The 15,234-nt window shown below is 35.5% G+C and overlaps 1 protein-coding gene across 15 annotated transcripts in view; it reads right to left on the reverse strand.

The window, feature by feature from the left end:
- Nucleotides 1-13,676, reverse strand: part of LOC308196095 (uncharacterized protein) — a 434,993-nt gene extending 421,317 nt beyond the window's left edge. For 14 of the 15 annotated variants that reach the window (XR_013952069.1, XR_013952070.1, XR_013952071.1 and 11 more), the window contains exon 1: nucleotides 11,396-13,676. The gene's annotated coding sequence lies outside the window, so the exon portion shown is untranslated. The remainder of the gene's footprint in view (nucleotides 1-11,395) is intronic. The other variant, XR_013952082.1, reaches the window with a different exon arrangement.
- Between the last annotated feature and the right edge of the window lie 1,558 nt (nucleotides 13,677-15,234).

A 15,234-nucleotide genomic window follows, 5' to 3' on the forward strand; every position in this document is an offset into this window, starting at 1 on the left:
CAATTTTCCTTATAGATGCTTAAAATTAAGTAACCCTTTTAGAACAGTTTTACAGGGGTCTAGATGTTTTACTTTTCAGAAAGACTGTCATTTCAGGAAAGCTTAAGCTATTTGTGTATAACTTAAGGTATTAGAGTCAACACAGACCGTTTGTGACCAAGCTTGTAACTCTCCTCAGGTCAGTTTGCTCTGAACAAAATTCACTGAAATAAGTGAGTATTGTGCTATAAAGAGGAAATTGGCTTTATGAAAATAGATATGAACCAGCAAAATAAGTTAACTAGCTATTATGGATATTAGCTGAAGCAGCTTCAGATTATGCTGACTACTTTCCAGTGGCACTTCAGTGAAATGGCTTTTTGTACTGTACCCTTTTTTCTTGGGAGGCTGGGGCTGAAGTGGTCCTGTGGGCTGAGCCAAGCTCCTGGTAAACTTGCAGAAGGAAAACTGGGTTAAACAACTTCTCATAATGGCAAGAAGTCTAAGGGAAATGCTGAAACAAGAGAAAAGGGTATAATAGGTGCATGAACCCAGACAGTTGTGGGTGCAAACGTTCAAAGTGGTGCCATCCATTTTTGATCTCCATCCCTTTGTGGAAGATGAATGGTAAGGAAGGGGGATTCTGTTTAAAATGCAGTATAACTTCTAATGATTGAAAATGCTATTATGGGTGACTTCTTTGCAAGCCGTGCAAAACCAGTAGTGTTCTTATGCTAGGTAGTCCTAATGTTCATAAAAATAGTGGGCAAGTGTTAACACTGTTTTCAACCTCTAACTGAAGTTTAAAATAAATTGCTCTGTGGATGAACAGAGGACTCAATTCTCTTGGGCTGTCAACATAGCACCCTTCCAAAGTAATAAAATTCACTTACGCAGAAAGAAAACAAAGAAATCCAATAGCTGTAAGACCTGATAAAGTACTAGCTAAAATGGGAGACCCAGAGGAGTGCAAGTATGATTTAGTGTGAAAAATATCATTTTCACATAGTAGTGCATCATGTCAATGTTGTTATTGCCAAGGTAAAAAGAAGTAAACAGGTAAGAACATTTTAAAAAGAATAAAACAAATTACCCAATCCGAGAACCAATCTTCTCTTCGTTCTTTTTGGTACAGCAGCTTTGCTATAAAATCAAGGTTCAGAATAGGCTGATGTAAGGTCAGAACTATTTACTAGCCTAGATGACTTCGTGTATCTGCACCTGTGGGTTGCAGATATGGTTGAAAAACAAGCTAGAGAAAATTCCACCTATCTAGGATAATACCAGGTTGGCTTTATGCATATTATCAGTGGTGGTATAGGAAGCATAAAATCCTTCCATAAAAGGAATGCATAGCTCAAGTTAGAAGATATAGTGAACCGTGTTTTCCTTTGTGTTATTTAACCTAGTTTACTAACATGAAGGTAGTTCCCTAGTACAATTGCACTTCAGTCCAGGCCAGAAAGCAAAGGACTACCGGACAGAGTCCTAGGGCATGGCAAGCTGTGGACCTTCACATTCTGTTTCCTATTTCTGATGCGTCTGAGGTCTGGTAAGGTTGTAGCTTACAATCATGAATACATCCACTGTCATTAATCTGTTAACCTTCAGATCCAAAGCAGAAATTATCTAATTCTAACATATCTGTGAAAGGGTATAAAGGAGCTTAAACTTAGAAACCAAGGTTAATGTCCAACGAACTGATGAAATAAACTGAGTATCCTTGAAAAGTAATTCACTTAAATGGTTTTGTGCCCTCAATCCTGTCAACATCTGCCTTATTCAAAATGGATAAAAATATTGGACATGTTCAGTTCATTTAGTATAATAAATACTAGTCCTGCAGTGATTTATGGAGCAAATAATTTAAAAACTGACTTTTTGGTATTGCAGCATTGTAGTCAAAAGGAATTTACATTGATAGTGGATTCAGTCTTAAATGGTCTGAAAGCATTGCAAAGAGCAAAACGATGAAATGGCTTTCCTGAATGCCATTTAGATCTTTATCTTTCCACTTCCATCTTTCTCTATAACATGATGAAATTTACTTTAAGTTTGGGTAGCTATAGCAAATATTTCCTTGCCTGCTGTCACTTTTTGTCTTTAGTCAGCACCATTTATCCTTTCTGTTGGTCTGACCAGTTTCTTCAAGCCTGATAACAGAACAAAAAGTTCAGCTCTATAAATATAAAAATATGAATTTATGTTAATCTGTTTAGGAACCTATTTTAGGCAGCTAAGTTTAAAAGTTGATTTAATCTTTTTCCTTTAGGGCCTAATTCAGATATCAGTTGTTTGCTGGAATTGTACTGACCTCATATCTCTCAAATTAGATCACAATCAAAGTAGTCAGCCTCTGAAAAGAAAAGTTTTATTTCCTTGTACATAGGGTTCAAATTGTCACAGTACCATAAATGAAGAATAACTGAATTTAAAAAGGAGGACTGGAATGTTAAGTAATGCCAACACCAAAAAAGTTTCAGTCATGGGTAATATCTTCAGCAGCAGTTTGGCCTTGCATTAGCTAATGCCTGCATAGCTTTGTAATTTTGTTAACGTATGACTACACCAGCATTTAGAGGACTACAACAGCCATTTATCTAGTGAGAAAAAATTTATAATGAGACAAAAGAACAGTAACTAGATACCCTACATATTTCTAGGATTATCTTCTATTGCTCCCCTTCTTGGACCTAAAGTGGGATAGGGCCTCATTCCTTAAAATTACCTGAGAGTCTCAGCTGAAGGGAAACAAGCTCTTGCAGTAAGTCCTGAAGTACAAAGCAATATGAAAGACCTTTAGAACTGCAGCCAGACATGTACAGTTTGATATTTCTTTTAAGTTTCTGTGATGAATGAAATACATTGCAAAAGAGATTTTGTTTTTTTTAATGACATTGAATTCTTATTCTCTGGGTTAGAGAATACCAGCCCCCAGCAGTTGTAAGTTACAGGAGGCACCCCTTGTGTGTGTAAACTAACAAATGCTTTTACCATTTTACCCATTTTTACTAACAATCACTCTTTATGCCAGGCAGTGAGTGAGCCCTGAATATTTTTTAGTCTGATACTGATACAAAACGCCAGATTTTAATTGTACATTTTAGAGGAGATTTTCATACACGTATGAGTAACTTAAAAGCTCTTTTGACTATCATTGAAACAAACTTCTATCTGCTTTTATTAAAAATGTGATTTTGGTCTGTATATTAAACACTCTTGAACATTTCTTGACTAATTTATTTAAAAATATAACTCTATAAATGGAGAAGATGCTTGCTTACATATGGAGAGGTATTTGTAAAAGGAGTGGTAGCATGAATAAATCCAGTCTAAGTCCTGGATATAGTAAATTTTCTGAATACTATGGTTAGATAAACATACTTTGTCTGTAAGACTCAATGTTAAATTGTCTCCTTACAGAGAATTCTTAGCCCAAATCCTCTTTGTATCTGAGCTGTACACTTGGGAACAACCCAAACTCACTCTCTGGTGGTAACTTAGTGGTTCTTCCACTGGCTATTCTTATTGTCCTGACATGACTAACAAATGAAAAAATATAACAGTCTAGACAAAGACTGAACAACTTCGTACATGCTTGGTTGTTTGGATGTCTGACTCGTGAAGATTTTTGGTTTCCATAACACTTAATGGAAATTTGTATGTGTATATGTATATATATTTCCCCCAATATATAATCTTAATAACGGGTGTTCTCATCATTTATTTGTCAGAACATATGTTTCAGTTCTAGGAAGTTATAGAGCTGCATTCAGTTTAGGTGCACACCGCTGACATTGCAGGTAAGGCAGAATTATTGCAGATAGGTTGGATTGTGCTGTCAAATTAAGGACTGGTCAAATGCTGCATGTAAAACTTTAAAGTTTAATCCTTCCTAAAGTCAGCTAGTCAGCTCTGTCCATAAAATTAATCCACTTTTATGATTGTCCCTTCCATCTATCGACTCTCATTTTTTTTCACTATAATAACCAGAAGTTAATTCACTCAAGTGATCACTCTAGATCTTTGTGAGCTGAGTGTATCATATTATAGGAAGGGAGATTCCTGGAGACTATATGCTCATTTGCAAAGGAAACAAGCTTTACATATTAAAAAGTGCAATTTCCATATCCAGGAGACATAAGGGAGGGGACAAAACTAGCTAACTCATAGAAATGTCCTTACTATTTATGGATCATGTGTGTCTTTGTATATTTATGTGACTGTTATGTGACTTGCAGCCTTTAAATTGTAGATTGTACCCAGTACACACTAGCCTGAATTTCAAACATTTTCAGGGTTCACTGACCACTAAACAAACAAAATTCTGTAACTGAGGTTATAGTTCAGTGTTTGCTAGGATATTTGGTGGAATATTTTGGGAATACATGAGCTCCCTCTGAGCTCTGACCAACAAGGCTTCCAGAGAATTGATGCTTTAAGACTTGACCTAAAAAGTCCTATCTTTCTATAAGATTTAGTGGTGTGCTATATTACACAAAAGTACAATTTTCAATAATTACATCTGCTATTGTGTAGTTCATAAGTAGATATAATAGCATTACTTTTAGTTCATCCATCCTTGCATGCTTCACTGTGCATCAGCAAGCATGCAATGACACTTCTCTTTGTATAGTTATTTTCAGCCAGAGAGCAGAGGCCTTCTGAAAGGTATCACTCTTTAAGATGGAGAGGTCAGCCAGATCCTTGATAGAAGAAAGGAAAAAAAAAGGATGAAGGGAAACTTCAGAATAGAATTTTTCCACTTAAAAGTGGACTAAGCCAAAGCTTCATAGTATCAGTAGTCACTGTTCTTGAAAAGGTAAAGTTAAAATGGAACATGCACCTACAGCAATAATGTAGTTTCTAGAGGGTCAAGAATGTGTTCTGTGGGGAAAACTTTCCCTTAAGTTGTGAATACTTCTGTAATGGCATACATATTTTTGGTTTCAATGTGCACTGCTTTTTGTCAAAAGCAGTATTCAGCCAACAGTCTTCTAGGAAGTTCTCAAACGTTTACATGACTGAAATGCAGAGGTCTTCATCTTTCCTGAAGACAGGTTGGTTGAATTAGTGACAGATTTTGAGTCTCCTCTGTTCCGTTGCAAGATTCAGTGAACCACAGTGATCTATGAAGATGATACAAAAGACCTAGTTACAATTTTCATTACTGAATGCTATTTTATTTGGCTCATCTTCCACAGAACAGCAATATAGAGAAGCTGCTGTTGGACATTTAAACCAAAGTTTCTAACAACAACAAAAATCAACAAAACAATACAATCTGTGTGGGGTAAAAACTTGCAGAGGTCATAGAATCATAGAATCATTAAGGCTGGAAAAGACCTCCAAGATCATCTGGTCGAACTGTCCTCCTACCACCACCATTACCCACTAAACCATGACCCTAAGTATCACATCCAAGCTTTCCTTAAACATTCCCAGGGATGGTGACTCCACCTGAACCTCCTGATGGTGACTCCACCTAAACTGTCCAACCTGAACCTCCCCTGTTGCAACTTGAGGCCATTCCCTATTGTCCTATTGCTACTTATTCCCTATTGTCCTATTGCTACTTATCTATTTGATAATCTATTTGATGAAATTTATAATAATGTTTCCTAATAATGTGATAGTGGGGAAGGACAATTATTAAGTCTTAGTGAATATCCAGAAACACCTGATAAGCAATGGATGAAGAATCCTAATTACTTTAAGGTGCCAGGTTGTACAGACTAAAATATTTATTGAGATGATGTTTAGGGGGATTAAAGTCCACATACTACAAATATATCAAGATTTATTTGGCATTTAACCAGAAAGTTCTATTTTAAAAAGTTGTAAATATATCGCATGTAACTGTTAATATTCACTGACAATCAAGGCCCATTTTAAGAGTAAATGAAACTGGTATTGGCTAGTGTAGACACAAATGAGGTTCCAATCAGTTCTTCCACTCATGGGCATTATCTTATCCTGCAACTATATGGCATCCAGGTTCTGAGTTTCTTTCCTTTCCTTTCTATGTTCTGGGTGACCTTAGGGTTCAAGCAGTTGAAATTCAAGTTAGGTGGACTCTGTAGCAATTTTGGAAAGGTAAAAGCTATCCAGCATAACTTATTTTAACATATCTGCCTTTTCTTAATCTAATATCAATCAAGTTGTCCAGACTGAAAATGTGGTTAAAGTTTTTTTGTTGTTTTTTAGTTTTGTTTTGAAGTTCACATTAACAATACTATCAATATTAGCTAATTGCCAAGAATGATAGTGATAAACAGAGAACATATAAATTTTCCTTTATCTTTACAGGCTTTTGGAAGCTGTGAAAATGTATCTGCTATGAAGCAAGGTGAGAAAATGATGATAAAGTTAGTTCAGCTGGCATATTTTGGTAGAGAGAAGGGAGGGGATTCTGAAGCTATATGGGAAAACCCTTGTGTTTTATTACCCCCACCACTCCTCCCCCCCCTCCAAAAAAATAAAAAACTAAAAAAATAAAAAATGCAAGAATGGAAATTGGTCTCAGATAAGGGTCAGAAAAATGCAACAGTGGCAAATAAATTCTGCAGGCTAAAGGAGAGTTGCATGGGTTAGACTTGTTAGGTTCAAGTACTGGAAGAATGTGCTTTAAATCAAAAGGGCATGGATGATATAAGTTGTGCATCCCATCTAGTTTGTCCTTAAAAGGGGTGGGTAGTGGAACCACTACAAAGGAAATCAAACACTTAGAAATACAAGTTTAGTGATGTTAGATGTTGCAGGAGCATATCCCCCAATATTTATGGTTCCACATAGCTGTTGCTCACTGTGGCACCACAGAGTTCTCTCTCTGCAGCACTGCCTGACCCCACACACTGACAAATTAGACTCGTCAGGAACACTTGCCTCTAAAAGACTGTGAGAAGCACATTCTCAAAGAGTAGTGTTTTTCAAAAGCTGCAGTGTTGCTAAGGAAATTGGTCACTTTGAATTGTAGTATGAAAAATATGTCCCACATCTCAGTTAGAATGTCTTATTATTACACTGCTACGCTATAGTCAACTCATTTTTTTTTTCTTCAACTGATCTTGCAGCAATTAGCACGCCATCCAAGTCAAAGGGATTTTGGGGTCCACAGAACATGGACATGTCAAATGCTTTGTTCCATACAGGACTACAAAGATGGAGATTGCAGTGCACTGTAGTAGGCCTGTAGTGAAAGCAGAAACTTATCCAAGACATTTTCTCATTTTGCAAGATTGACTTGATTGTTCTTTTCTTCAAAAAAACTGTTCAAGGAATGACATTGCCTTTAAGATATCAGATATGCAATGTACTTATGCATTTTTTGTTCCTTTATTTGTAATAGAAAAACACTCTTCCCTTCTTTTTTCAGAACCTTAGCCTTAATATATTCTACTGAGTTTTCCATTTGAAGACTTTATATAGTTTTCTTATCTCAGTACTCATTGGGCTTTATCTGTCTATATTAATCTTTGTCAATTTTAACTCAAAATTCAAAAATGTTCACATAAGGCACTACACAATAGAGCATTATGATAAACTGCAGTTTCCTCAAAACTCATAATATACAACCGTAGTTCACTTCCAAAACTTACTTTAGAATAATTATCTTTTTATTAAGGAAGATGAGTTATATGCAGGCACCCAAGTTAATGTTCTTTTTTTTTTTTTAAATGATATTTCTTGGAAGAAAAATATAAAAATAAAAATAAACAGAAATAATATTGCTTATACTTAAAGCCTAGCCATAGGCTGAACACCATTGTGACAGGCAGAGCACTGGCATTGGGCTAAAAAGTACACATATCAAAGAAAAGAAGACTAAGATTCAAAAGGAAAGGAAAGGAAAGGAAAGGAAAGGAAAGGAAAGGAAAGGAAAGGAAAGGAAAGGAAAGGAAAGGAAAGGAAAGGAAAGGAAAGGAAAGGAAAGGAAAGGAAAGGAAAGGAAAGGAAAGGAAAGGAAAGGAAAGGAAAGGAAAGGAAAGGAAAGGAAAGGAAAGGAAAGGAAAGGAAAGGAAAGGAAAGGAAAGGAAAGGAAAGGAAAGGAAAGGGAAAAACAAGAAAAACAAGAAACTGCAAATGTTGTATCTACATGATCAAGGTATGATTTTCTTTGAACGCATAGTATGATGTCCCATGCATGGAATAACTAGCTATACTACATATGATATCATGTTTTTTCCAAGTGAGGTTCATTCTTTCTAACTTTGTATTTTTACTGTCTCCATCTGTACTTTCTGTTAGAGAAGAAAGGAATAACCACATTCAGGGTGTGGTTCATCTCATTTGAAAGTAGACTTCTAAAATGTTATAGGAATTGCTCCCTAAATGTATTTTGATTCTGTTTCCTTAAAAATAAATAAATAAATAGATAGATAGATAAGCCCCTTTACACTGACTCAAAATGGGGACATCTACAGTATAAATGTTTCACTGTTCATCTTTCTTTACCATCTCAAGTTAAATTCTAGAACTCACCTAATCTGTATATTGTGAAGAGTGGGCTACAACTAGAACATCCCAGGGAATGTATATTGGTCAATATCAGCACATGCCCCTCTACTGAAGGAGGCAGCACCTTCATTAAGGCTCAACAGAAGGGTTTTTGGGAGATTAAAAAGCATGGCAGCTGTTTTTATGTGGAATTTGACTATGTAGCAATACCAAGAAGTGAGTAGGGTAGGAGGGAGGAGTTTTGCAACCAAACTCTTTTGTGGAGGCAATAAGAGTTCCAGGTTAAAAAAATAAATAACAATAAAATAAAATCTTTTGTAATTATTGTTTTTGGAACAGGACAATACCTCCCACTCTTCTGCAGCGTTATGACTTTTAACACATCTTGTATAGAGAACACCTGTCAGTCCTTTCTTGTTCTTCAGCACATGAGCTAATGCAATAATTATGCTTAAACACAGAAATTATTGATGCTGAAAAAGACAGGTGTTCAAGTTAAAGACCAGAACTACCATATTTTAATTTGGCTACTCCGTAGGTGTGCATTATAATATAATTTCTGATCATATAATTATCATTCAGTTTTCTGAAGAAACTCATCACACTCATGGGAGACAGACACCATACTCATTAGATAAGCATCTATTTAATGTAGTCTTTTAATCTTGCTGTCCGAGTCCCTCACTCATTCTAATTCTCATTCCTAGTTACTATCTAATGGGACATTTTAATTACTGCTTATTCCAATTCTAGAGACGTATGCAAAAAAACAACTTTTGAACAACTTGAAAACTTTCCAGCCGCCGTCAATTGAATTTCTATTTATCTGTCTGTTCTTCCAATGTTCTTGTGAATACTATAGTAGAAATTCAAGTATGACCTGTCCTTTGAAAAATATAGGCAATAACAAAATCTGTAGGAAAAAGCTTGTGAAACACTTTCCAGACTTTTTCAAAATTTGACACCTAAAGTGGATGAAGCATGTTACTTGCAAATTTAGAACAGGAATCTTGTCATGCAGTAGGTGAATAGATGCTCTGCTGCTCATCTAACTATTTTTCTTTTGAAAGGACCACTAAAGTCTGTGAATAAGGCTTAGTTTAAACAGGCAGAAACTTTACCTGATGTTTAATGTCAATTTTGGTTTAGAGAATAAATATCTGTATCGCCTTGCCTAGCTTTTATCAAATTTATTCCTTGAAATATGTTGTTGATCTAATAAGCACTTTCATTCCCAGTTAATTGAAGTTACAGCCTTTGTTACAGATGAGCATTCTCCTTTCAATGAAAATCATATGTAAGAGGGCTAAGCCTTCGACCTTAGCATACTTCAGTGCATCTGTATTCTTTGTCCTCCCTTAACTGTTCTCCTGGGACTGTCAATTCCCTCAAAGGGAAAAATAGGTTCTCCCAGATTAAGTCTTCACCAAGCCTCCCTGTCAACCCACTGCCTGCTACCAAGCTTTGTACAGCCATGAAAAAAAAACGTGTAACTTCTGTAAAAGAAAAGGAGATACTGCGTAGAGCTCTACAGCTTCTTTTTTTCAATTCATTGTTTCTCTTCCTTGCCATAGACCCATGTGTTAGAAACTTATACAAATGAATATTTATCCATTTTTGCAAGTGATATTTAAATCTGCTCATAATTACCATTTTTTGTTAGTAAATTTTAAGTGGTTGGCTGTCTACATAAAAGGGGTACAAAAATTATTTTCAAGTTAATTCTTGTAAATACATTTTAAAAATATTGTTTATCTATTTGCTTTTCTCCATTTTACTTGGATATACTTTGGCAAAAAAAAAAAAAGGAAATATCATGTGATTGAGAAAGACTAACTAAAGACTAACTAACTAAAGACTAACTAAAAATACTAAGCAATTATGAGGAAATTAGAAATCTAAAGGAGGGTAAAAATCTCATAAAAAGAAAACTAAAATGTTTGGTTTTATATGGATTTATTTTGGAGGCTGTTTGCCATATGCATTTAAATTTTTCTACCACCCTTACTCCCCTCTCCAACTTACACAAAAATGGAGTTTCTGGAATAATCTATCATGAGTGACAACACACTAGAGGTTTTTTAATTGTCAATCCTGGTTGAGTTCAGGCAAACTTCCTTATGTTTTTCAACTCCTCTGTTCTTCCTACATGCACAGAAGATGAAGAGTTTCCAGTAAAGCTAACTGAGTTCTGTTTCTGAATTTTGAAGTGTCCTTACCAAAAAAAAAAAAAAACTAATTAGTAACAATTAAGTTTTTATAGTTTTTGGTTTTTTTTATTTTTTTTATTTGAACTGTTTAAAAGCAGGAGATTTTGTATGTTTTTTTACTTAATTGAAACCATTATCTTTTTCATTCTTTTCACATTTTTCCATATGATAAACTAATTTTGAAAAGTTAAAGAATTAATGAAATTAGAATAGTATGGGTAGGAACCGAAAATAAAATGCAGCAGAGAACAAATTAAGTTTAGTCAAACTAAATCGATTAAATCAAAAAGGATTAGGGAAGGAATGGAAAAACAAATGTGAAACTTTGTGAAATAACAAACACTTTCTGTCTTGGAAGTGTTTAATATATAATTATGTATTTGACTTCTAAGTAGCTTTTCACAAAGGATTGGCCATTTTAAGAGGTAAAACATTTCTATTTGAAAATCTTTATCTGATCTTTACCTGCTATAGAGTATGCATGATTTAATCTGTCTACCAGTTCTGTCACCACTTTAACAATGTTTTCGCATTGCTTATGGGAAATGAAGCATTCATTCAGATTGCAAATTTGTGGAGGAAAAAAAAAATCAAATCGAGTTACATCTTAAGATTTTTCTCATTGAAATTCTGCTTTCACATTTTTGACATGTATCATGTATCTTCTGTATTTTAGTTGAACTAAGAGCTATACATTCATAAATGAATAGATCAGCATCAGAAAGTAATATATATTAAGAGTTGCTTACCTGAAAACTGTTACATGACTGCGTTCCTGGGGTGACAACTCACCACACTATTAAAGGACAAGCATAATGGCTCTGCTCAAACAGGGTGTAACGAATGTTGCATGGAATTGATGCCCACTCGTTATTCAACCTAAAAGGAAGAATGTCAAATGAGGAAAAGGTGTAAGTCTGGTGGCAGCAATGAGGTGCCACGGGGTCAACCATATCCTTCAGAGTCAGAGGCACCTCTAGAAAGTTCTACATCTAGAAAGCTCTTTCTGTTGCAATAGGTGGGAACAGAGGACATCTAATTAGCTACCCATTTGCTTATCAAAAGCTATGGTAATTGAAGCAGTTTATGATTATATGATAAAGTATTTGCTTCTCTGAACTCCACCTGCTTAGAACAGGGATGGTTCAGGTAAGGATACTCATGAGCAATGAATAACTTAGGAGAGAGAAATATTGCTCACTGAACTACTATTTTTCATTTTATTCCTGTAACTAAGTTGCCCTTATTTCTCATGGCAAATACCAAACTCTTCTGGAAGTTCTGCATGCTAAAAGGAGTTACTAAAACTGGAAAACTCCCAATGTTATCTTGTGCCATCATGTTTTCTCTTGGTTTTAGGGTCCTCTGCAATAGAAACACAGAAAAGCAATAATTCAAATTCCAAAGGAAATTAGAATTCCTATTACTCCTTATATATAGATAAAAGGCTACTGTAACATCTCCTAATGTGTCTAGTGTAGGTGAAGGTTCTTCTACTGTTCCCATATAATTTCTCCAGAGAAAAATGCCTAGTTCTTTATCTTTTCCTGTTTGTGTTATATAACAAAAGAGACACAGGCAGTCCTTGACTCTGTACTTCAAATGAAGTTTAAATAAATAAATAATGATTTATGCATTTAGTTCAATTAAAGTCTTGTTATAATACCTCCAGATATTCCTGACCTTTACCTAAAACCTGGGTTGTGCTAGCTTGGCATGGTGTTTGGTATGGAGTAACATGACGTCTGGCTTGGCAGTACCAGAACAGCTGAGAGCTCAGGGCAGGACAGAGCCTGTAAGGTCTCTGATGTCTCAGTATGGTTCTGCTCCCCTTGCATTGCTGAAATACCATGGTAGGGCTTTATAGCTCTTCTTTACAACAAAGTATGTTTTTGTTCACAGCACTTAGAAATGAAGACTATGTCAAGTATTTTGCCTGTTTCATTTACTCCGTGTAATGCAGAGCATGTTTTTACATTTTATGTCTGGTTTTGACAGAAGTTTTGGCTTAAATCTTGTTTGGTTTTTAATAAGTGTGCTTGAGATAGATGCAGTTTTACACTGTTTGACATAATGTACTGTGTAGGACAGAATATAGTTATATGTTTGTAAGTAGTGTTTGATACAGAATCAGGATGGTAGTTACTTATGCCCACTTTTTTTTTTTCTTCTTCTTCCATACTAGTCAGTACAAAAATCAGCCCCTATATCTTCTACTAGAGTATACAAGGTTAATCACACTTAAAATACCTTTACAGGTCAGTGATCATTATATCTAATGTAAAATGATTAAATATTAACATATAGCCAGTAACACAGTTGGATTCCCTGGTTCCCACCCTGCTGTAAGCTAGAAAGGAAGGGGGAAGCAGCAAAAGAAGAAAATGATCAGGAGTGAATATAGAATATGGCAGAAGAATTACTTTTTTTTTTTTTCCCATTAAAAGCTGAGCATACAGTTCATGTTGTGTATTAAATATTCGATAGAAAAACTTATTTTTGGTTATTGGAAGTACAATTTCCCAAGTGATGGGAGAATGTCTGGATTGACCTCAATCTTTTGGGAATCACTGCATTTTCATATAAGTAAAAATGCTTAGATGGCTCTTTTGAGTGGAAATTTTATAGGCAATGTTCCTTTTGCCTTATGTACTATATTAAAACAATGATGTGGTTAGACTGCGCAGATGAGAGAGCTGGTCCTCTGCACACTTTCCTGCTGACTTAGAGGAAATCATTTAATTTTCTTGATCTTCTGCGTAGAAATCATTTGACTTTCTTGAGCCTCTGAGTCCATCTCTACATGACTACAGATGTCCATAGTCCTTCAGAACTCTTGAAAAGCATATTTTTCTCATAGGGAACTGCTGGATCCAATTTGATTTTATTTTATAGCAAGTGAGTCAATGACGGTAGATTAGATTTTTTTTATTTACTTTTCCCCAGTAAATCACTGGTCTCTCTTATTTCCTTTCTCCATAGTGATCTCATATATCCAATATACTTTTATGTTCCGAATTTCCTACAGAGGTAAGGCATGGGCATGCAAATATCCTGAGATGGATGAGGGAGAGGAACCATGGTGTCTCTCACTCTGGTTGATGAGATGATTCACTAGATGATTCACTCGTTCCTTCTTATCTTTTGTGAAACTATCCCTGATGGTTTTTTGTTTCTTTCTTTCTTTCTTTTCTTGCAAGCACTCAAGCCAAAACATGTAGTTGCCATGCAGATATGAGATGCCACCAGATTTGTTTTGACTTTTGTACTTTCTTTAGTTCAGTTGACATAACCAAACTGCTAAATAAATGACTTCTGGAACTAACCATGTTGCAGTTGTTTGCACGAGGCACTCTAATAATGCACCTCATTATAGGGCTTATAGTAAGGTAGCTGCTCTCAGATCCTTCTCAGTTGGAGGAATGCGATAAAATTCTGTGCCTTACTGGCTAAAGCTCCTTGCTACAGTCTGGATTGCCTTGCTGTGCTGAAACCCTGGCTTCAAGCCTGCCTTGTCCTAACCCAGGATTGCTGCTGCTCATTGTTTCTTTATTCTGTCTCCCTTTTTCTCCTTGGACAGCAGGTTCCTCCTGCTGACAGCTGTAGTAGTCATGGTAAGACTGAATTTCTACGTCTGTTGGTATTATCCATATTGATTAATTTTGGAAGAATGGTGGAGAAATACCTGGTTGACTATGGTCAGAGCTGACAAGTTTGGTTGATTTTATTTACTTAGGACTCCCACTGTGCCTCCCTTGCAGTGCACATCCACCTCTTTAAGTGAAGCCAGGGAATGGCAACAAATGGCTTTGAAAATATATTTGCACATGTATTGCCCAACATTCTGTATTAATTTATGGTAGTATGCCGTATTGTGGAAGCCTAGGCCCTGTGCAGCCTCAACAATCAAACTGGTAATCCAAGTAGCACAACAGAAACTTTGTAGTTGGCATTCTTCTGCATAGCACAATTTGTCTCAACGGATCTGTTCTGAGTAAAACCTTGTTGGCAGATACAGTTCTTATCACTAACTTTTATGCTGTAAATCAGTCTAGCTGTCACTTTATGTAGTTTTGAGCTTTAGTTTGAGCACTAGTTAAGTGTTAGCTTATTTTATCTTTAAACATAGAATATTTATCGATACACCACTTCATGTATACAATTTGGTGTTTAAATGTTTAGCCAACATTAGCCATGTCTTTAAAATATATTTTTAAACTCATAAATAAAGGTAAATATTGTAGAACTAATTCTGTGCCATCATGCATGTCTCTGATAATGGTGAAAGGGTAAGAGCAATTTTTATCATCAGACAAACCACAAAATCATTAATGTTCTGTATCAATCCAGGTATGATTTATGAAGGGGAGAGAAGTGCACCAGGCAGATTTTTCAACTTTTCCTGCTTTGTCTTACTGTATTGCAATGAGGCAATGTGGTTGTATTATCAAGAGTAAGAGAATTTTTCACATACTGTGTTGTACATATGAGATCTCTCATTATTTAGGTGTGATTGTACCATTTGGATTCATACTGATATTATATTATTCTAACAGTGGTCCTATTAGAACAGAAGGTGAGAAGAGGG

This window comes from Anser brachyrhynchus (assembly GCF_964034855.1).
Source record: "Anser brachyrhynchus genome assembly, chromosome: 5".
Lineage (NCBI taxonomy): Eukaryota > Metazoa > Chordata > Aves > Anseriformes > Anatidae > Anser > Anser brachyrhynchus.